Raw genomic sequence first — 25,119 nt, 5'->3', positions numbered from 1 at the left:
CTTGGCAAAAAACAATACTATACCTATGCTCCATATTCGCCAGACATGGCTCCGTCTGACTTTTTCCTATTTCCAAAAATAAAGAGAATCTCAAAGAGCCGTCGTTTTACAAGCATACGAAAAATCGCTGAAAGAGCCAATGGCTATCCCAAAAGTCGAGCTTGAGAAGTGGGTACTATTTTGAAAGACGTCAATATTGAATGAATAAATATTTTTTTCAAAATTCCCATAACTTTTTGAACACAAATCGTATGTATTGGAGGCCACATCTAAACAATTATTTTAATGGATATACTTATACTCTGAAGTATTTAATACACTTTAGATTTCATACTTCCAAGATTTCCTTAACCCGAATTGTTTAAATCATGTGTGGAATGAGTTCGAACCTTTTGTTTCCTTATCTATTTCCTCTTATAAATTTGAAAGAAGTTCTCACCTTTCAATATTTCCACTGTTTCCCTTTCTCTCGAACAAAAACTATTAATATACCAAAAGTCGAATGACTAAAATATGCAGGTCCTTACACATTTCCATAATTGCGTTCAATAATACATAAATGCCGACGAAAAAAAAGCTGCCTCTAATCGAGTTGCCTTTAAACAATGTAAATGTTAAACAAATAAAAACAACTTTGTTATAGATTCCACTCACTGGGTATGAATAGCTTTCATGAATATTTTATGTGTTTATTTATATACGCTTTTTATACACCACATACAAGCGAGAAAACATAAACGCAGAGGACAGCAACACATAAACATCGAAATGAGAATGCTGCCCATGCGAAGGTACAAAGAGCAGAGGAGTGATAAGTATGAGTGAGGTGAAGAAGGGCAGAAGTGAGGAGCGTGTGTGTATTGCCAACTTCAAATAAATAGTTGTAAATAGTTGGTTTGTCTGAATGTTTGTATTCTCTTTCTATGTTTAAATGCGGAGTTTTGTATTTAGTAGAACAGTGGATAGCTCGGAGCAGTGCTGAGCTTAAGTCGAGCAGCTGTCAGTTGGCATGTTGTAAAGCGTTGCTTCCTTTGAGACACAAACAAAAATAAACAAAATGCAAAATGACAACACATGACAACATGCAGAGAAGCAGGCTACAAATATTATATATATTCATATATACACACAAACAAATAACGGTGCTACACAAGAAAAAGGCGTACAGGCCTGTCGCTACATACAAAATTAAAAGAAGGCATGATTATGTAGATATATATTACTAGATATATGTGAAAAACCCTTAAGAAGGTCGCTTAACGGTATTGTACAAAGCTAAACACTCTAACGGCTTTCAAATGTTGCATATATACACACTCATATATCTTCACACATTTTCTTCACATTTCATGAAAAGACAGACAACTTTGTTGTGTGTTGTAGTTTTTGCGGTTGAGGGGCGTTTTCAGCGCGCACACTCCCATACACATATACACGCGGTTGCACAAACATGCCAAATTGTGTTTTGTGCGAAATCTAGTTTTGTCATTGCAAATGCCAGCTGACATGTTTGTGTCTATTAAATACATACATAAAATGGCTGAGGGAGATTTTAGATTTTAATATTTCAAAATTTCCATTCAACAGTTGGCAGCCAACAAACAATGGTAGTGTAGTTGCACTACTACTGCATGGGTGGTGGTGACTTGGGCGTATACGTAACATTTTTTATTTGTACAAATATGCATGGCCAGCAATGAGTGGAAATGCGAACTTTACGGTCTCTGAACTATGCCTTACTAAATATAATACAGTGAAAATGCTTACAAAGCGACTTCATATTAGCCATACTAACAAATGAGTAGATGTGTATTAAAGCTTATTTGTAGACTTGCAACATGTTGCATGGAGTATTGTAGCGGTATAATAGCATACCAAAATTGTGATATATGTATGTAGGATTATGAATTTTAAAATGTATGAACGACAAATTTCTGTCCGACGAATGACTCTGTCAAAAACATAAGGAAGTCACATGAAACCAAGTGGACCAGTTTTAACCTAAAAATGAGAGTCTATTCGGATGTCTATTATTTATCGAACATCTTCAATCAGCGGTCCGCCAATACTTCATCGTGAACACTCGTCACGTTATAAGTCGTGGTGGTATTTTTTCCAAATGTGTGACCTATTCAATAAATGGAGCTGCTACCTCGTTGTGACTGGTTAAACCCATTTTTGACGATCGCCATCGAAGGAGAAGAGTTATCGTCGACAACGTATCGTATATTACAACTTAGTACTTAACGAGAAACATCTACGTATACTCTTCATATAAATATATGTCAGACAAGTAAGGAAAGGCTAAGTTCGGGTGCAACCGAACATTTTATACTCTCGCAATATATTGATGTAATTTTATAAAGATAACACAATTCGACCCATATATTCTGATTAAAGTTCAATAGAATAACGGAAATCATCATAAATAGTATATGGGGACTGAGGTAATTCCTGAACCGTTTTCACCACCAAGATATAATATATCGAAGACTATACGCCCATCTATTTTTATATTATCTATAATTAGGTATATGGGATCTGGGGGAAATTATGACCCGATTTTAACCACTTTTGGTACTTTTTGGGAATGAATTACATTAAAATATCTGAGAGATTTACCTATATTTTCGGTGAAAAATTATTCTTAGGCACCGAGTTCTTCATGTTCGATATCAGGGGCCTTGAAAAGTCATGGTCCGATTTTGACAATTTTTTCACAAGTGATGTCATAGCTCAAATACAGTATTTGTGTAAAGTTTAATTCCGATATCTTCATTGGTTCTTAATGCATATATTATAAAGTGAACGAATCCAAAAATTGAGTTATATAGGAAGTAGGCGTGGTTGTGAACCGATTTAGCCCATATTCCACCCGTGTCATCAGGGTGTCAATAAAGTGTTATATACAGAATTTCATTTAAATCGGTCGAATAGTTCTTGAGATATGGTTTTTGACCCATAAGTGGGCGACGCCACGCCCATTTTCCATTTTATAAAAAAATCTGAGTGCAGCTTCCATCTGTCATTTCTTATATAGGTTTATATAGTTTTTTTGGTTTGCAAGATATATACATAAAACCTTTTTGGGGGCGGGGTCACGCCCACTTAAAAAAAAAAAGACACATCCTCCCTAATGCGATCCTATGTTCAAAATTTTGTTTTCATATCTTTATTTATGGCTTAGTTATGACACTGTATAGGTTTTCGGTTTCCGCCATTTTGTGGGCGTGGCAGTGGAGCGATTTTGCCCATTTTCGAAAGCAACCTCCTCAGGGTGCCAAGGAATATGTTTTCCAAGTTTCATTAAGATATCTTAATTTTTACTCAAGTTATCGCTTGCACGGGCAGACGGACAGACGAACAGACAGACAAACGGACAGACGGACATCCGGATTTCAAATCTACTCGTCATACTGATCATTTATATATATAACCCCATATCTAACCGTTTTATTTCTGGGTGACACAAACAACCGTTATGTGAACAAAACTATTATACTCTGTGCAACATGTTGCGAGAGTATAAAAATATTACAGATCAGTACCCAGTAGCTGATGGCAATATACTAGTTTCAACGATTAAAAATACTTGAATTTGGATTCTAAGTCCGAAAATTGAATTTGTTGAGTCAATCTGTTAATCTATGAACGAATTTGGAACGGAGATTTGAGTCTTAAAAAATTATATTTCTACAAGCTCTGTTTAATTAACAAACTTGGTCGTTTTTATATCGAGTGGAGCATACATTACAGTGAAGCGGTATATTGATTGGGTTAGTTCAACGACCTAACTTTGCAAATATGCCCTTAGTAATAAAATTGGCCTAAAAACCGGGTAATTGCTTTGCTAGCATAGTATTTTAGATTTTTGTATAAATTCAGACTTAAACATGATACCACCATTTGTTAAAATTCTATTTTAAACAAATCAAATAATATCCTCAATACAAAAGCAACATCTGTATGTAGCTTGAGGTCAAAGGAGACATATCAAGATTTAGCATTGCTTTTGCATAGCTACGATGCAATGATCACAAGAGTTAACTTGACATTCCTTTCCTCTCCCTTTATCAGTAACTTCTCTGCACTTCTCGAATCATAAATTACCGTACTCGTCTGCTAAGAGTACCGCATTAATCACTCAAACGCTGTGATGCCATCTGAACTACGAATTTGCCAAGTTTTCGAGCTAAATAGCTTTTCAATAAATAATTTATAATTGAAAATTACCTTGACGAATAGCTGACGTCAGTCAGCGCAAGAGCAAGACACCGGAGCTGTCACAGACAAATTTACCAAACACAAACAAGGCATGTGTGCCGGTATGTCGCTATCGATGGAGTTGCTGCGACATAAATGCGAGAAATATTTAGCTAACATAGCTTTTTGGGAAAGTTTCGCAACAGTCAAACCACAAACACTTATGCAAAATTGACATGACTCAGCGGAAAGCAACGCCATGCAGTGGTAATGACAAATTGCTGAGCTTGGATTCCGAGTTCATACTATGTACGTGTGATTGTATGTATTTTGCTTTGAGTGGAAGAAAAATTTGGAACTACTTATTTATATGTATGTAGGAGTATTTGATTTTCACTTATATGCGGATTTGAGTATTGAAAGTCAAGCAACTGTTGATCATATATACTTATGTATATTACTAACACAAGAATCTTGAAAGTACTGTTAATGTAGTAGGATGATAAAATCGTCTGAATTTCTTTAGTGATGAAACACTCTATTAAATCGTTCATAATGTCTTTAAGTATTGATGCTTTACTTGGGAATTGGAAAATTTATAATTTCACGAGTTTGGAGGGTCCAATTGTCAACTATTTTATTATGTCGACATGCAATCCTCTGAAGTACGGTGTATAGACGTTTTCGATTCTAAATGACCAAGGGCGCAATTGATACATTGTTGTTCCCTAAAGATTTGAATCTATATACTAAGAATAAGCTTTGCCGAATGACTATTATTTAAATCTGTACCTCCTCCACGTAATTATATAGTTCGATCCGAATAACAACAAATAAGGACGGGCTAAGTTCGGGTGTAACCGAATATTATATACTCTCGCAATTTATTTTGATCCACACATTCGGCATAAAGTCCATTAGGAAACATTTTTGCCACCTAGCTACATTCTATCCAAGATTATATTAACCGATACATATGGTAAAAAGTCCAATGAAAGTTTGAAACCCCAAATATTAGGTATATGGGAGCTAGTCGAAGTTTTGACCCTTTGGCACGGAGACATAAGAAGAAAAAAATATTATCTCTAAACTTCTTCAAATAATCTGAGATACATACTTATTTTTTCGGTAAAAAATTTAGTAGAAACACTGAAGTCCGCATGTTCGATATATGGGGCCTTGAATACGTATGGTCCGATTGCGGCGATTTTGAGAAGGGCGTTGCCAAACGCTGTATTTGTGCAAAGTTCTGTTCCAATATCTTTACCGGTGCTTTCTTTATATATTGTAAAGTAAACGATTCAGACCGACTTCAAAGTTCAGGTATATGAAAAGTAGGAGTGGTTGTGAACCGATTTGACCTATTTTCACAACTTATCATTGGAATGCAAGGAAAATATTACAAACCGAATTTCATTGAAATTGGTCAAGTAGTTTCGGTATAGTTTTTGAGCCATAAGTGGGGGGAGCCACGCCCATTTCAAATTTTTTATACCATTTTGAGTGCACCTCTTTTAAACCATCTTTATAATGACATTTAAGGTTTCTGGTGGAACTAAAGCAAGTAGTTTTCAACATAACTTTTGTATGGGAAGTGGGTGTGGTCATAACCCGATTTCCTCCATTTTTAGACTGTATAAGGAAAGAAAACGACTCCTGAGAGTTTCGTTGATATATGTAGCTTTAGTAGTTTACGAGGTAAGTGCATAAAACTTAATAGGGGCGGGGTCAAGCCCACTTCCCCTAAACAATTTCATCCAAATATGCCCCTTCCTAGATCAATCTTTTATACCAAATATTACTTTCATAGCTTACTTTTTGGCTTAGTTATAACCCTTTATAGGTTTTCAGTTATCACCATTTTGTGGGCGTGGCAGTGGTCCAATTTCGTCCAACTTATTTCTTCTTAAGATATCTCGATTTTTACTCAAGTTACAGCTTGCACGGACGGACGCACATCCGGATTTGAACTTTGCTCGTCACCCTGATCAGATTGGTATATATGTATAATCTTATATCTAACTCGTTTGGTTTTAGAACTTACAAACAATCGTTATGTGAACAAAACTATTAAGGTCATATTTGCATAGTGGGAACTATGATAACACTAATGTAGACGAATGAATAAATATTTCAATTTCAATATTTTATATTAAAAAGCAGAAATTTCCATTATTTTTTGAACACCTTCGTTTAATGTTTCAATAGTAGAGAGTCTAGAAAAGAGGTTTTCCCTTGACATTTTAAATGAACCAGGGCGCGATTGATACATTGTTGGATCTATCCCCTAACTTTTCCACGTAATTCTCTTTTGAGTGCTACGTGTATGTCACGATCTTTATTGAAGTTGTATGAAAGATTTATTTGAATTATGCTAACAAATCTTGTCTACCTTTCACATTATGGTATTAAAAAAACTACCCAATGCATATTAAGATGAGTAGAATACCGACCCTGTAGAAAATTTGAAGATTCAAAACACTTGTTTAATAGAATTCAGTTCAACTATTATTGTGTTCCCCTTTAAACGTATTTTGGGCATAAGCGTAATCGGACCATACGCTTACTTCACATTTTCTCAAGACGGATTTACTTTAACCCTTAAACGTAGGGCGTACCATATATGGTACATGCGACTTAAGGCAATTACAGACTTCGTAATTCGATCAAATTAATATGTATCGCAGTTTGGTTTACTTACAGTAGGTATCATAAATGCTAATGGCTATTTAAAAATTACCGCAGCTTTCAGTAATTTATACTCAGTTGACATTGCCCTAACGAAGTGGTCGGAAGTCTCTATTTTCTGGCTGAACTCATGCATTTAAGGGTTAAAGTTGATATTTCATATTAAAAAGAAATGTTTTAGAAGAAACTAACAAATGACTTGAGCCAAAGGAAATTAGGTAATTTTTACTGCTAAACATCTCACTCAGCCCACGGATTCTGGTAGATATATCATATTGCATTTTTACAACTTACATATTAAAGTGTTTCAGTTCCCTCTCTTAATTGTCACTTATCGTATATTTTAGATTGATTTGCTTGACCATTATCATCCTCTCTATTTATTTAAGTATATATTTAAGTGATTACTTGTCGAATTTAGATTTATTGCAACAAAATCAATTCACCATATAAAAGAAAGCTGTCGGTTAGCAAGATAAATAAACTCAAGAAAGCATCAAATTCCACCTAAAATAATCATTGTTGCACAGACATTTGGTAAGGTAACGTAATGGTCATAAGAACTTGAAAGGCGAGCCATTCAAATGAACGCTCAGCAATCAGCAGCATTTGTGGGCAAGGCAATGCATCTTCGTCAAGCATATAGCCAAGCAGCGTTATTGTCGCTTACTGCACATAAGAGACGAGAATGAAGGTGCTATTGCAACATGCAACACGCAACACATACACAGGCACAGGCACATAGCTGGTGGCATGCGACATTTAAAGTTACGCGCTCTCGTGTGAGATAAATTGCCGCAGCGCTACTTACAAGTGAATGACTGCAGCCAGCAGTTGTTGTTGTTGCTGTACGAGGATGACAGTACTCGTAAGCATAAAAAATATAAGCACATTGTAAAGAAGTTAAATTGCACTTGTCACCGACAATCTCTGTCGACAGCAGCAGCAACAACACCTTCGCCCACGCGCGTCAAGTCGCTGAAGAGACTGCACGTCCATTGCATGTGGGCGTTGGGTGGCGGTGGTTATGCACTTAATAGGGTTGACACAATGGCTATCATTTAAATTATGTTAATGACAGCCACGTTGACGGCCGCGCTGACAGCAAGGATGATGATGTGGCCGTTTATGAAAACGCTCCTCTGATGATGGTAATTATTTTGTCTGTCGCGTTGAAATGAAAATGTTTAATGATAAAAGTAATAATAAGGATGGAATTTTACCATCGACCAGAGTTGCATTTACATGAAATATCTGAGTTTATTGTGGCTGTGTGCGGATGTTGGTGCAACACGTATTCGATTAATCACTTAATCAGGCAATGAACCTTTATTCTTTGAAAATGGTTTTTACGAGGGTGATTCATTAAGTTGCTGGGAAAAGAAAGGAATTCGCTTGAGATAATATAGTTACAAAGAAGCTCTTCTTCTTATTATTATTTTGATCTGTCAAATAGTAGGTAGAAGAATTCTATCGATAATTTTAAAGGGTGCAAAGGACTATATTTGAAATCAGCAAAACATGATCTTAGATACTAAAGGGTTTTCCAATATGAGCACAGGGGTATCAATTAAAAATTTTATTCCTGTGAAAGTACATTCGATGCCATTATGTATGGAACTCGATTTCTTTTGCATGGCCACCACGGGCACGCTTGCAGAAGTCCAGACGCTGAACCCAATTGTCGACGGTTTTAAAACACCGGCCGATACTTCTGCAATTTCACGTTCGATATTCGTACGAAGCTCATCAATCGGTGCTGGCTTGTTGGCACAGATCATAAACTTGTCGATTGACGGGGCCAATTCTCTAGGCCATTTCGTGAGATAACACGTTCACCACACTTGATTTTCAATAAATCGATTGTAATATTCGCTGTGTGGCTTGTGACGCCGTCCTGTTGGAACAACATATTGTCCAAGAGCATAGCATCCAATTCGGGCCTAAAATATTCGGGTATCATTGAGAAGAGCGATTCCCAGTAACGTGCCGGTCTTGATCATCACGGAAGAAGTATGGTCCAATGACGCCGCCGGCCCATAAACCGCACCAAACCGTAATTTTTTCGGGATGCAATGGTGACTCATGGAACACGTGTGGATTGCTGCCTGACCAATAACGCATATTTTGCTTATTGACGATACCATTCGGCCAGAAATGAGCCTCATCATAAATTGGACATAGCGATCTTTAAGTGGAGGCCACTGTCTCCGAATTTCGGTAGTAAATATTAATAATTTCGACTCGTTGTTGGATCGTATATCTTTCCATGATTAAATGGCAAATCTTACTGAAGAGAAATGACAAGACAGCGGAAAAATATGGTTCGTTTGATGATATTGAAAAAAACTTCTCTTCTGATTATAGAAATTAGGCCATGTCACCCAGATATTAATTCAATACACACTGCACACTTATATCTACATTACATTGGAAAGAATACCTTGTAAATTACACGCCCCTTATTTTAGAAACTCTCTATGCTTAGTCATCTAATAATCCGAAAAAAATAAAGATCGGAATCATAAAATAATTATAATAATATTATCGTCGTTTTCTTGACTTAGTTATCTCTATACTTAATCCTTATGCCCTCTGTATTCAAATAAAATATAGCTCTGAATCTGCTCAAAATGCATATAAATCGTCAAAAGAGTTTTTCTCGAAACTCTGTTAAGTTCTCGTTAGGCTTATGGGGCTTCTAAGTAAGGCCTCTAAGCAGACTATTTTTTCGGTAGAAATATTGGCCACCATAATAGATTTGAAATGTCTGGCAGATCGGATTTGAGTTTATCCAAATTGGAGTACATGTCTCCTAACACCATCGGTGGAGATATTGCCTATATTCTAAGAAAATAACTTGTCCTTTTTTCGTACCTAGTCCCGAATGTCACATTGTCTCATTCGGTTTTTAAAGGGAAACAAGAAATCACAACAAAAGAGTATCCAAAAATAGGTGTCACAGATCGGTAGTTTAAATTACTTCATTATTACTATTATTATTACTTTTAATATATTGGCGAATTTATCCAGGAATTAACATCAGCAATTTTCAGCATCTAAAAATCCAATTGTAATTTCCATACTAGTTAAAAAATTTTCCTTTATTCACCATATTGACAAATACTTAATATGCAGCAACAACAACTGCAATTGATATTCTCTTTTTGAAATCATAACAAAAGACTTCTTTTTCACGCTTTCGCATGCACTTCACTACACTACACTTCACTTCTGTTGTTTTTTCTTTCATAAACTTTTTCATTGTAATTGCTGTCGACAATTGGGACTCTGTTGCAGACGACAAAGTGTCCACTCTAAATTGTAAACCACCACTTGACACATTACTTCCCCGACAGCAATGACCGCAGGAGGTGCGAAGCGACGAAGTGATATATAAGCTTAAGTTGTTGCTCCACTCTCATGCCAACTGCACTGGCGCTGTACTAAATTGACAAAGAAAGGAGAAACAGCGTCATTGCATTGTCAGCACTGTGGTGACTCAACTGTCCCGTCTGGCGCCTCTTGCTGTCGCTGCTGCAAGTGTTGTTGCAATTTATACACTTTTGGGAAATCAAAATAAATCAAACAATAAAACAATGCGACAATCAAGTAACACTTAAAGACAAAAGGCCATAAAGTCAAATGCGAATGAGGTGAGCCGGCAAGCCAAAAGTCACAGGATGAGGAAACCAATAGCTACAGGGGGAACTTACAATACAGTGAGTTGCCGAGGAAGCACTGAAATACACAGAAAAATTGAAAATTAATAGTTGAGAAGGAGTGTTTACCAATCAGCAGCGCTATTGTTCTTTGCAAAGAGATTTGCAACCAAACTGAAAATAATTGCTAAGCAAAATATGATTGGGTGTTGAATAATGTAGAAGAGGTGATTTGTAGGAAAGAATTAGGTATTAGGAATTATTGATCCTGTATTTCACTGAGGTTTGTGATTCTGACCGTAAGTCCAGGTTCACACATTCCGCTTAAGCAAATTCTCAGATCTTCCAGAATTGCAAAATATAGTTATCGTTGGTCGTGATCACCCATAAGTAGAGATAATTTGGTAAAACTCGAAGTTCTAACAACCTGAATAACTGAGAAAGTCTATCCAACAGCAAACAGAAACCGAGCAGATCATATAGAATAGACGCTTAGTCAAAAGGCCTTATAAATATATAAGAGATTCAATCTTGATCTTTCGTTAGTTAGCAAAGATATCATCCTTTGTAGTAGATTCGGGGCTGGTTATGGACTGCATTGGTAAACTAAACAGGATGAGTGACAACAACGGTACAACCATGATCAGGGTTGCAGAACCTAAAAGTATACAAGGTAATGAACTTGCTGATCAACTGGCAAAGAAGTTCGGTAGGGCCAGAGCCTTGGAAGAGGATGCAATCTGAAAAGATTTAAACAATTAAACGCTTCCTAGGAACAAGCTGAGGCAACTAGAGGCAGTTAGGCTGGCCACTGCAGACTAAGATGTCATCTGCACAAACTTGAAATCTACTCGTCGGATCTTTACCGATTCTGTGATCTAGTAGCGGAGACACCTGAGCACTTACTTCATGACTGCATGGCGATCGTAGTCAGATAATTGGGGTTTAGTATCCCTAAAGAGATAGTATCGCGTCTATCAGCCCTGGAACACTGTTTAGGTTTCTTAATGTGACGGAGTTAGGTAGTATACTGTGAAAACTGGAGAGGGCACAATAGACCTTAGGTCGCGGTGCAATACTTAATCTGTAATCTAAACTAACTTAGCAAAGATATCGCGAAAGCCTAATCAACAATCTCAAGATAATAGAAAACGAGGTCTATATTGGGTTCCAGAATATACTTATTCACTACAGAGTACTTCACTGCTTAAGTATATGTCCACAATCACATATGACAAATCTAAAACAATAATAACAACAACGCAAGTCACATGCAACAACAGGAGCAGAAGCAGCTGCAGTTGCAACATGCACTTGTGGCAAGTACTCGAGGCCGACAACAATCAATCTAAAGCCAAGCAGATTGGCTTCTAGAAGTGCCGACTTTGAGTGGAACTTCTTCAATGGCCAATTGTGTCTTGGTTTTCGACTATTTTTGAAGTTCTACCAAAAAAATTGAACAAAAGCCCCGACGAACAAAAACGAGTAAACAGAATTCAATCGAAAAACAGCTGTAGCATGCTTAAGGGAGGCAGGCAGCCGGAAGACTTGTTTGGTCAGCCCGCAGCACTACTAACAACTACAAAAATTACAAAAAAGTTGTTTCCTTCCTTTTGCTGCAGCTGTTGTCGAGTAGAACCACACATGATGCACAACAAATGCAACAACAACAGCAATAACAACAATTGCAATGAGTACAAGTGACGGATTTCGAATGAGTACTTCAAATGATTTCTTCCCAATTTTTTGCTGATCTCTCTTTTTTATTTTGCTTGCTGGCTGGTGCTCGGTTGTCTGTTGCTTTTTTACAGTGCTCAGCTCAGTGGAGAGCGGAAAAGAATGCATGAGAATAATTGTGAAAAAATGGCAGACAAAAAATATGAGGAAGAAGTGGTACTGGCTGGCATATTGAAGATGCCAAATTGGAGCAGCCAAGCGGCACAGAGGCGGCAGCAGCGGGTGACGTGCTGAGCTGAGCTGCAGCGCTGTGGAACAAAGCTGCCTAGAAGCGCTTTTGCCGATTCAAATTCAATTTACTGGCAAGTGGCTGCTTGCTTGCATGTTGGGCTCGCAATGTCGGACCTGTCTGCCTGCCTGCTGACTGCAGGCTGCTAGGTTGCCTGGCGTGCTGTCTCTGCCATTCATTCATGCATTTGCAACTATGTTGTTGATTCGCTTAGAACTCCCTGTAGTCCTCTTGCTCGCTTTGTCTGCTTTGTTGCTATCTTGTTTGACAACTTGTCACACATAGCCATATTTGACATATGTGTCGTCCCACTTGACATCGCTCACACACACAATCCTTCAACTGAGCGCACACTGAAGTTGCATTTGTGGCTGTTGTCGGTTGTTGTAGTTGTTGGTTTTATTTTTTAATTTTTCAATTTGGTTTCATTGACTTGCTTTGTGGAGCAATATCCAATTGAAGCGCAGCATTTATGAGTGTGGTTGAACACAGTTGAACTTAAGAATCTTTAAATGCAATTGACTTCGTAAAAAAAACGAATTCATAATCAATAATCATGATTTCATTATAGAAAATATTTGAACGGAACATACAGTATGTCAACTATTTGATCATATACAATTAAAAATACATTATATTTTGTTCTTTCTATGTTAAAAGAAACTACTGAATAAAAAAAGTTAGTTCACTAAGTAGGCCCATGAAATTACAGTTAGTAAGTGCAGAATTACTGGAAATATGCCGCTAGTTTTCAGGGAATATTAAGAAATGTAGACAAAGGCATGTGATCAATTAGTTGACTTTGTGAAGTAAAGAAGTATTGAAGCCGTAATATTGCTCTGCGATTCAAGTTTTTCTTCTTATTCTATAATTAAATATTGTGGGATCGTTAGATTTTGTTTTTTTGTAAAACGTGAGTATTTTTCATAGTTTTTCTTTGATATTTTCGTAAATTTGGATTTACTATAGATGAAAAAACAAAATGCAACAAGAATAGAAGAAATCAAAAGGCTTATTGATGTTTCTGTGGGCGTGGTTTCAAAAATAAGACAATCAATGAGTCCTTTATGCAAAAAAACCCCTCCTGGACGAAAGCCAATTTTGAATGGGACACTGGAAAGGCGCATTGTTAGAATGATAAAGTTTGGTGTACATGAAAATGCGGGTCAAATCAGGCGTGAATTATCCCATAGGGATGGAATAAATGTGACAAGTGAAGCTATCAGGAAGAAATTGCGAAAAAACGGGTTACACGGACGTGTCAGAGTAAAAAAACCACTGTTGACAAAACGACACCGTAAATTGAGGCTTCAATTTGCAAAAAAAATATAAAACATATACCCAAAACGATTGGATGCGGGTCATATGGTCCGACGAAACAAAAATAAACCGTTTCGGAAAAGATGGGCGGCAATGGATTTGGAGAAAACCTCGTGAACCTTTAACAAGCCGTATTGTTCAACCAACGGTAAAATTTGGAGGAGGTAATGTAATGATGTGGGGGTGTATGAGGATGGAGGGGGTGGGAGAGTGCGTAAGAATTGCCGGACGAATGGATGCCAACCAATATGTTGATGTTCTTCAACGAGGTTTGTACAGGAGTCTAGAAATATGGGGCAAGGATGTGTCGGATGTCATCTTCCAGCAAGATAATGATCCTAAACACACTTCTCGTGTAGCTAAAGCTTGGCTTCAAAACAATGGGTTTGAAGTACTCGACTGGCCCCCTCAATCGCCAGACCTCAACCCAATCGAACATGCTTGGGTTGAGGTCAAGCGTGCGATTTCTGATACTCCAGGGGAGTGTCAGAATCTTAACGATTTATGGCAGAAGGCTCAAAATTCCTGGAAAAAAATTAGCGGAGATTTCTGCAGAAAGCTAGTCGAGTCCATGCCCAAACGAATTGAGGCAGTAATTAAAGCAAAAGGTGGTAATATTAAATATTAAGTTAAATATTCGTTTGTGTCAACCAATTGATCAAATGTGCAGCGGAGAAGTTTTTAACAAATCTTTTAAATGAAACATGCGTTTTGAAAAAAAGTATTAACTTGAATTTATTACCTTTACTTGTTTTGTATATGAAATTAAATTGGATTGTCATTGCAAATAAAAAAGTTCTAAACAAAAATTCTTTTCTGGTACCCAGGTGTGATCAAATAGTTGACATACTGTAAGTGCGACCAATTCTTAAATTGATTATAATATCGTATTGAAATGTGAAGACGAAGCTTCATAATGCTAAAGTACCGTTATTTAAAACATGGGAATAGATTATAATCGATTCTGACATTATATCAAATACTAATTATTGTAGATATATACGCGATATATTTAAATGCGGTGCAACGCCCAGTTTCCAAAAATAATGAGTTCGATATTATATCATCTATTCAAAATTTTCCCCAATTTTCACATGAGAATACTATTAAGAAAAGAAGCGGTCTACAACACGGTACAGTATACTCGTTGTTCTGAAAAACCGGTTTTGCTATTGAAATAAAAAGTTCTTCCTGCTGAACCCCTGTATAAAAACCTGTCTGTATAAAAATTCCATCGAGTTGATGTGGTTGTTCATGTACCAAAGCTTTTCAGGTATCACCGATATATAGGTCCCTGACTGGGGATTTTCGTAATGGAATACCATGTCGGAACTATAGTCGATTTGACATCTCTTCTTTATTTTAAATTTCATTTTCAAATTCATTCTCGTTAAGGAAAAATGGAGATGAAAGTAAGTTCGAACTCAACTCCTTCAATGTCGAAATAAATTCTGACTTTGACGCTAATGGATCTGTCGTTATCCATAAAGAGACCATTTTCGAACATTTATATATTATATTCGAGTTATTATTTGACAGATCTCCGAAAGGTAGATCCACCTTACGCTGTTTTAAGAAATAATGTTTCCCTTGCAAACATTACTAGTCTGAGTTTTTATACCCTGAACAGGGAAGTTTGTAACACCCAGAAGGAAGCGTCGGAGGCCCTATAAAGTATATATATATATAAATGATCAGTATGTTGAACTGAGTCGATTTAGTCATGTCCGTCTGTCTGTATATATACGAACTAGTCCTTCAGTTTTTAATATATCGTTTTGAAATTTTGCAGACGTTATTTTTTCTTCAAGAAGCTGCTCATTTGTCGGAACTGCCGATATCGGACCACTATATCATATAGCTGCCATACAAACTGAACGATCGGAATCAAGGGCTTGTATGGAAAACTTCCGCATTTTACTACATACCTTCACGAAATTTGGTGTGAGTTATTGCTCATAGAAATAATTTAATCTCCAAAAAAATTGTTCAGATCGGTTCACTATAGCATATAGCTGCCATACAAACTGAACGATCGGAATCAAGGACTTGTATGGAAATTGGCATTTGACGTGGTATCTCCACAAAATTTGACATGGATTACTGCTTAAGGTAATAATATATTCTACGAAAAAATTGTTCAGTTCGATTAACTATATAACCTTAATGTTAACCTTATAATAATTATAACCTTACTTTTTCTTACGTCTTTAGATTTACTTAAACACATAATTACTAAAAGGAATGCACCTGTGAAGGGTATATTAGCTTCGGTACAGCCGAAGTTAACGTTTTTTCTTGTTTTGTGTTTAGTTTGGATGAGACTTCGATTATGATGCTGAAAGTGATGGTGCTTTAAAATAATTATGGGATTCCAGCAAGAAGCCATACACTTTAGGTTTAAGTATTTCTATTAGTTTCTAGATGAAATCAAAAATCTTTAGAGTACTACTTCAACAAAGTCAGAGGACAGTTTTAAGGGAAAAATGTCGATCCAAATTGGAGAATTATAAAAATGTGTTCAACAAATTTCTGTTAGAAATGTTAGAGTATGGCTCTAACTTCGAAATTATATTTTGCCTCTTCTCCTCACTCTTTCTATTTTCAATATATTTGAAGCATACAATTTAATCGCAATATATAAGTATGAATATATTTTTAATGTTTTCTTAAGTATGATAATCCAATTCGATACGTTAAAAATAAAAATGTCATCTTTGAGCTTAAAATTGATTTTCCTTTCGCTCTTCTAACTAAATTAAAAATAAATATATAATATACTAGTGAATGCACTGGTATATAATACTACCTAAGTTAAGGTTTTACCTCGCCAATTTTCTAAACACATTTAGCGTACATACATTGATTCTCACATATTCAAGAGTACAACCATAGCAGTATATATGTATGCATCTCTTTTCTATTGTTTTTGCTAACATTTCTCTCTGTACCCACAAAAAGCTAACCACTTCAGTACTAATTACATTTATAAATTTTACAAACCGAAAGGTTGCTTTCTTTTAAAATACATGAAACCAATCGAAGTTAAGTGATTAAATATCGGTCAAGCATTTACTTTTTCACACACATTTACATACGTCCACACTCGAATGGGGTTTTAAAATATTTAATACTATTCGGTAAGCTACTCGGCTACACAGGTGTCTTGTGTATTTATTTCGAAAGACAAGAGTCTTTGTGGTATTTAAATTGATTTTCTGACCAAATTGCCACAGTTAAATAATGTAAATAAAGTAGTTGTATGAAAAGCGGTAAAATGTTGATAAATTTACATAGATATGTATGTATTATATAATACCAAAATAGATATATGTACATATCGATATATAAGTATATAAAAAGACTTACCGAATTACGAAATGAATTGTAAATTTGTAAAGCGATTCTACTGACGATTTGAAGAATCAGCACCTGAAAAAATAAGAACAATTATATTAAAATTCAAAAAATTACAAGAATATCCTTTTTTGAGGTTATACATATGTATATAGAGGCAGATTAAAATAACAAATAAAATTTGAGCTTCTAAAAAGTGTTAAGAAAAAAAAGGAAAAAACATACTTTAATTATTGTTTTGGAGAGATATTTGATAAAAAAAAAATTTCGAATTGTTGGAAAATATATAGGAGTATTTTCATTAACAGCTTGAGATATGAAAAGTACTAAATCATGATAAGTTGCTATCTTAATAATTCCGAACTCTACTCATGGTGGAAGTCTAGAACAAGACCTTTGTCTACTGAAGAGCGGATCATGGGAGTTTTTATTAAAGCAAAGAAAACTTTTTAAGCTTAACAATAGAAGAAGGCTCAGAAACCAAATTGCATAATTTTAGTCCGCTTTGAAACACAGAGAACAAAATTTTTTCGTCAGAATTGTGATATATCAAAATGTTCTTAGTTCTTCAAAATGTTATATCCAATGTTAATTTTTTTTTACAATTACAAAACAATTTTATAATTCTGCACCAAATAAAACTAGAAATATTAGCGGGAGGGAATTGCAAAAGGGTAGAGCATAGATAGAACACATACCAAACTCTACAAGTCCTTCATCATTCCCGTCCTGATTTATGGTGCAGAAGCGTGGACGATGTCGACATCCGATGAGACGGCACTAAAACTTTTCGAGAGAAAGGCTCTAGCTTTGAAAGTGGTGGAAGCCGAGGGAGAGGAACACCTCCATTCCGTTGGGAGTACCAGGCAGAGATGCACCTGGCTACACTTGGTATCATCAATTGGCTCCAAACAACGTGAAGGAAGAACAAATGCTAGCATTATCATAAGACCCCTTGAACATTTACCGAAAAAATCAAGCCACAACGACTTTTACTTCCCAGAGATCAGTATTTTGAACCTTATTAGTTTCATTGGCTTTACATTCTGAGTACTCAAACATCACAAAGATCAGAGTAAATTTTAAAAATGTGGTTTTCATTCTCTACATTAATCCTCTTCCTAAGAGACTTTGTATCAATAATGGTAGAAATTTTGATTGCGATAGTTTCGTCTTGTCACTTTTTATTGAAGTGAAATTGACACATTATACATTAGTAAGTGACGTCATAAACGAAAAAAATGAAAAGATTTGTCGACAATTACTATACAAATTTGACAGTATATTCCAGCCTTCATTGTTATTGGTTAACATGTTGGGATTCAGTAAGAAGTGTTCTTAATATTGGTAAGCGCTTCCCCTAGTCTCCTAGTCTCCTAGTCTAATCAATATATTGATTTTCCGTTGCCTTTAAATTAGATATTTCGGAGAGTACACTAATTACTTCCATTGTTTAACTTTGTTAAGGAAAACATACACATGTATATGATCTTTTTTCCGACCTGATCAAAGGATCACACAAATCCTAGTACCAACTAACGACATTTCAACCAATGAACGGCGAAATTGTTTCCCAAAATCATTAAACAGACTAGTATCAACCAAAAATCAAGTATTTTGCACATGCATTTCTACCCCCACCATGCAATACACCTAACTGCCAGAACAATTGTAAACCGCTCAAAAATAATTTTGCTCTTTCCACTTCACTTTCATACCGGACATATGCACATGACGCCTTCACCACCAATTAAAAGTAGATTTTCATTTCACAAATCAATTGAAATGCCGAATTATGCCAGATATTTTGTAGTAAATTACATTTTGCCACTGCCACAGCAAAGATTAGACAATACACAAGTAGAATCATTGAGTTGCGCTTATTTTCCTACCCTCCTCCCCCACATAAACAACAATAATGGAACAATGGAATGGAAATAATTTTTTTTATTGCTGTTGTTGTTGTTGTATGTAGCATTTGCAACCGCATTAAGACCGAACACAATTGAAAAGCAACAAAGAAATTGCTTGGCTTAAAATTTATGAGCACCATAGGGATATGTCGGGCATGCAAACGTCACCTGCCTACACACCAACACACACAAATGAGCATACTTACACACACATACATGCATACATATAGAGAAACACTATGGAGCACTTGGGCAAATAGTGCCGAAGTGGTTTGCATGCCACAAAAATGCCGCATAAACGAATTTTCATACAATTTCCTGTGTGTATATGCCTGTATGAGTGTATGTATGTGCGTCGGAGTATGCTCAATCACCCACCTATTTAATCCGATTTTCGGTAGAGGCCTTTCCGAAAAAGAATGAAAATAAAAAATGTAATGCTAACAGGATTTCTTCTCTGATTTAAACCCGGACGGGTATACCCGCAATTGCCCACACTCTCAACACGATTGTGTATGTATCCCACACCGTAATTTGTGTATTGTCTCTCTTTGATATGTATGTATGTGTGTATGTCTGAGTTTTACTGCAATCGTTTCTGCCGCATTGTGAGTATTTTCTGGTTTTACAATCAATTTAGTCAAAAGCAATCAATGGACAATTCGTTATTGTCTTTTCGTATATGCTCGAGTGATTGCAGTTGCAACATGCATGCAGTTGTTGTCTAACAAACCGTTAGTACTGTAATGGTACAAACTGCACTCTCACTGACATACATATACATAAATATACAAATACAATATACACACACAAACACACATTTATTTATGTAAAGTCAACGAGACTCTGGCGAGGTCTAGTTATGGTGGACACTTTTATTGCTTGTTGTTGTAATTTGGATGCATCCAATTTGCAGTGGCCGAGACAGTTGATGTCAAACTGGTGAATCGAACACTCGCAAAAAATGGTGCAAAAAACGTATCGTTGTCTCTTTCTATTACAGTAGGGCTATTGGCAAAAATTAGAGTTTTCAAGCCTGATTCAGTTCAGATTTAAAATAACCTTTTTATAAAATTTGAGTGATATTTATTATTATTTAAGGGTAAAATATATATTTTTAGAAACTGTTACAATTCTCTGATCCATATACCGCTAAACATTATATCAGATATTCGATATTATCCAAACTAGTGCTCTTAAACTAACTGGACATGTTCCGAAAGTTTCTCTTAAATTATCTTTTCTAAATATGGATACAAATTTTGCTTTCGGGTAGACCTAAACTCTAAAATGCCAGCACTCTATGGTTACTCTCTGCTATACTCCATTATAGAAATACAATTACTAAAGGGTTTTTCAATAAGAGCTCTACAAAAGAAAAAACACGGGGATATTAATGAAATTTTGTCTGTTATTCCAGTGAAAGTCCGTTCGATTCCATTATGTATGGAACTCGATTTCTTTTGCATGTCCACCAACGGTCCGCTTCCAAAAGTCCAGACACTGAAACTAAATTTGGTTTTCGGATTTCAAGCCTAAATTGACCGATCGCGTTCGATATTCGTACGAAGTTCTCCAATCGTCGCTGGCTTATTGGCATAGACCATAGACTTGACTTAGCCCCACAGAAAATAGTCTAACGGCGTCCAGTCGCACAACCAAGGCGGGCAATTGACTGGACCATTCCGTGAGATAACACGTTCACCAAACTTTTCAATAAGTCGATTGGCACATTCGCTGTGTGGCTTGTGGAGCCGTTCTGTTGGAACCACATATTGTCCAAGTCCATATCATCCAATTCGGCACAAAAATATTCGATTATCATTTAGCGGTAGCGATTCCCATTCACAGTAACGTTCCGGTCTTGATCATCACGGAAAAAGTACGACCCAACACACGCATATTTTGCTTAGTGACGAAGCAATTAGCCAGAAATGAGCCACATCGGAGAAGATGATGATGACTGACTCTGAATTTCTGAAGTAAATTTTTATAATTTCTACTCGTTCTTGGATCGTATATTTATCCATGATGAAATGGCAAATGTCAAAAGAGCGGAAAAAATATGGCGTTGTTTGCTGTCTTTTTTGTAGCGCCCTATTGAAATCTCATATAATCTTTCTTGAAGATAGTTAGAGAACCGAATACACCCTCTTAAGGTAAAAATCGAAGAAGAATATTGGACCAACACCGATTAAACGATTAATTTCTACTCGTTCTTGGATCGTATATTTATCCATGATGAAATGGCAAATGTCAAAAGAGCGGAAAAAATATGGCGTTGTTTGCTGTCTTTTTTGTAGCGCCCTATTGAAATCTCATATAATCTTTCTTGAAGATAGTTAGAGAACCGAATACACCCTCTTAAGGTAAAAATCGAAGAAGAATATTGGACCAACACCGATTAAACCAGAATAAAATAATAAGGTGTCAACCTCCAGTGGTTTGTGGATTTCTTCAATCAATCTCACCATGACAGAAATTGGAGGGCCCTAAACTATTCTACGATTATTAGGCCTATTTGGTCATTCATCTTCTTCTAATCAGGGATGTGCCATAGTATACCCAAAATATAGAGGTCTTTCAAGACGATATATTCAAATTCAACTATCTATTCCAAATTTAATACAGTTTTGTAAACACTTAGACTCTGTATTAATTCCCTTTTTAGATATCCAACATTCGATATGTATGTCGTAGGTTCGTTAGCCTGAGCTTTTAGCTGTACTTCCGAGAAGTTCTCAGTCAGTGAACTCGTTTTCTCGCCCTATCTATCTTATTTTGTATAAGTAAGACCGTTTATCCATCCATGGACTGTCCACTAATAGCATCGTCTAATGTATGTATGTCAAAGTACCACCGTTTTTTTACATATACTGTCAAGAAATGACCGCCAACAGAGACCTACTAGAGACTACTGAAAGAATTTTCAGCAAATATTTCCATTCTTTAAAGCAAACATATTAAAGCCAATATTTTCCAATACCACACCACCAAGTTAAAATTTAAGCCACACAAACCGCAAAACCACCAATCAGCCGTGTACTTCAACTTTTCAATATCACAACACAACAGTGCATACGTTGCAACCCTGCCATCACGTAGACACCAACCAAAGGTCAACCAACTACTTTGTAGCGCCAGCAAGATTTTGGTAGACCACAAGAGCCGACGAAACAATCATTCGCGACACGTGGCCCCCCTATAATTTTCACGTAGACACGTATTTACCAAACACAGGCATATAAAAAAGTAATATTTTCGAGCAGGCACGTGCCGACCAACTGTCCAAAACGTACAGAACAGAGCAGTTGAATTGAAATGGAAAAATATGAGGCATATTTTATGTGAGGTCAAAGGTAAAGGGCGAGAAATTGCAAGTTGTGATAAACTTGCGAACGTACAACAACAAAAACAAGAACAAGTTTCCACAAAAGTTGAATGCCGGTGGATTCCGTTGCTCCAATATTCCCTTTAATGCATTTGTGTAAAAGGCCGCAAACGTATGTAAAGGCAACCCAATCCGATTTCACTTGTCATTGCTTGAGCTTTAAAATAACTGCGTGTGTGTTGTTCTGAGTTCCACCACGTTTACGCTAAATACTCGTAAGTAGACCCTCTACGGTTCTGCTTCTCAACTCCAATTATTATGCAGCCCCTTCTCAATCTTAACAATGAAATGGCGAATAAGGACAAGAATGAATCCCGTGTTTAAAAAACACACATGGCCATATAAGTTTAAGCTTTTGTATAGTATACGTATGTACAGTTATTTTTGTGTGAAGTGAAGCGTGAGTTTACTTTTTCGGCAGCATTTACAACTATTGAATTTTTCATAAGCACATACAATACCTATACACATGCATATATACACATGTTGATATGCTATGTATGTGCTCCCCGATCTCACAGCAACCTGCTGCATTTTTATCGCCACTGTACCATCGCTGGTCATAAGAGACTTAATTTACTCAAATTACAAGGATGGTTTGATAAGTCAGCGCTGCTCCATATCAAATATATATATTACACAGTGAAATTCACAATCTTATCAAGTTTTATTAAGATAACAACCAATTTGATCCATATATTCGGCATAAAGTCCACTAGAATAACGAAAATCATTATATATAGTATATGAGGGCTCCTGGAAATTCATCAATCGTTTTCTTCTATTTTCCCACCAATCTACATATTATCCAAAATTATATTCTCACATATTAACCGATATGTATGGTAAAAATCCAATGAATGTTTGAATCTCCAAATATTAGGTATATGGGAGCTAGGGGAAGTTATGACCCGATTTCACTCATTCTTGCCACATAGACACACTATTAGAAGAAAAAGAATCCCTCAGAACTACATTAAAATATCTGAGAGACTTACCTATATTTTATTATATTTATTAAAAACACTGAGGTCCTGATGTTTGATACATGGGGCCTTAAAAACGTATGGTCCAATTTCGGGGATTATTAGAAGGGCGATGCCACGCTATAAATACAGTATTTGTGCAAAGTTCTGTTCCAATATCTTCACTAGCGCCTACTTTTATATTGTAAAGAAAACGATTTAGATCGACTTTTCTGGTTCTGGCATATGGAAAGTTGACATAGTTGTCAACCGATTTGGCAAAAAACATTCAAAACATATCACTGGGATACTAGGAAAATGTTATGAACCGAATTTCATTGAACCAACCCATTTTCAAAAAAAAAATTGTAACAAAATATGTCCCTTCATAGTGCGATCCCTTGTACCAAATTTTACTTTTATAATTTAATTTATGGCTTAGTTATGACACTTTCCGATTTCACCCATTTTCAATACCAACTTCCTCAGACTGCTAAGGAATATGTGTACCAAGTTTAATTAAGATATCTCAATTTTTATCGCTTGAACGGACAGATGGACGAACAGACATCCAGATTTCAACTTCACTCGTCATCTTGATCATTTATATATATATAATCCACATCCATATCTAACTCTTTTATTTCTGGGTGACACAAACAACCGTTATGTGAACAAAACTATAATACTCTGTGCAACATGTTGCGAGAGTATAAAAATACCACATTTAGTAGCTAACTACTTCTTTGGAACATATTTCGGCCTAGCAAAGCCATAAAAATATTTTAAAACTACTCGAACTCTTTCCATAAAAATCAAAGCATATAATATATGGAATATTCGACGATCGTCATAATCGATCGTTTTTACACAGAAATACGGCCAGATTCAATGGGTATGAGAATCAAACTAAATATATAGAGATAACTTACTAAAGATTTATCAACAATAGTCTGTTGAACTCAACGTTTAAGGTTTTTATGTAAGAAGTTCTAATACCCTCTGACTTATCGAACGATACTCAACAGTCAACAGCAACCCACCAGAACGCTCTAATTTCGTTTAATGTTTTAACTCTCCACAATTTGTTGTTGTAGTTAGCGGAATGCACGCACGTGACCAGATTTTCAGACAAACTAAACGATTGAGTGTATGAATTGAATCCTTAGTGGTTTTGGGAAAATTGAAACGAATTAGTCTACTCGGACTGGAGGGAGCTTTGTTTAAAGCTTGAAGTACTTTGCTAGAGATTAAGCGCTGAATATGACTTTATACTTAACAAGTGATAAGCTGTCAGCGATTTTTCACTGAATTACTAGTTACAAAGCTCGATTATTATTGTTGGGAACTGAGTTAAACTATATTTTATTAAAACCGTTTCACCATTTATTCGAAAAATTCCTTTTGCATTGGGGAGAGGAAGAAGATTGAAGGAACCCAGCTGATTGCGCCAAAAACCATACTCAGACTCAATAAATAATAAGGTTCGGGAGATGGTTCCACCGTGGATCTCTTACTCATTGCACAAAAATATAACCAACAACAAAAATGCCGACCCACACTCCAAACTCATTCGCTAAGAACCCCTTAACATATGCTTCAAATCTCAGCTTTGCCATGTGCTGGCACTTGTAAATGAATGATTAATCACTCT

General features: G+C 36.1%; 1 long non-coding RNA gene across 2 annotated transcripts in view; it reads right to left on the bottom strand.

The window, feature by feature from the left end:
- LOC128921924 (uncharacterized) overlaps positions 1-25,119 on the bottom strand; it is a 136,914-nt gene that overhangs the window by 69,636 nt on the left and 42,159 nt on the right. For both annotated transcript variants that reach the window (XR_008471244.1, XR_008471245.1), the window contains exon 4: positions 17,209-17,271. This is a non-coding gene — a long non-coding RNA (uncharacterized LOC128921924). The remainder of the gene's footprint in view (positions 1-17,208; positions 17,272-25,119) is intronic.

The sequence above is a fragment of the Zeugodacus cucurbitae genome, chromosome 5 (genome assembly GCF_028554725.1).
Source record: "Zeugodacus cucurbitae isolate PBARC_wt_2022May chromosome 5, idZeuCucr1.2, whole genome shotgun sequence".
In the NCBI taxonomy this organism is placed as follows: Eukaryota; Metazoa; Arthropoda; class Insecta; order Diptera; family Tephritidae; genus Zeugodacus; species Zeugodacus cucurbitae.
This window is presented reverse-complemented; position numbering and strand designations above follow the sequence as displayed.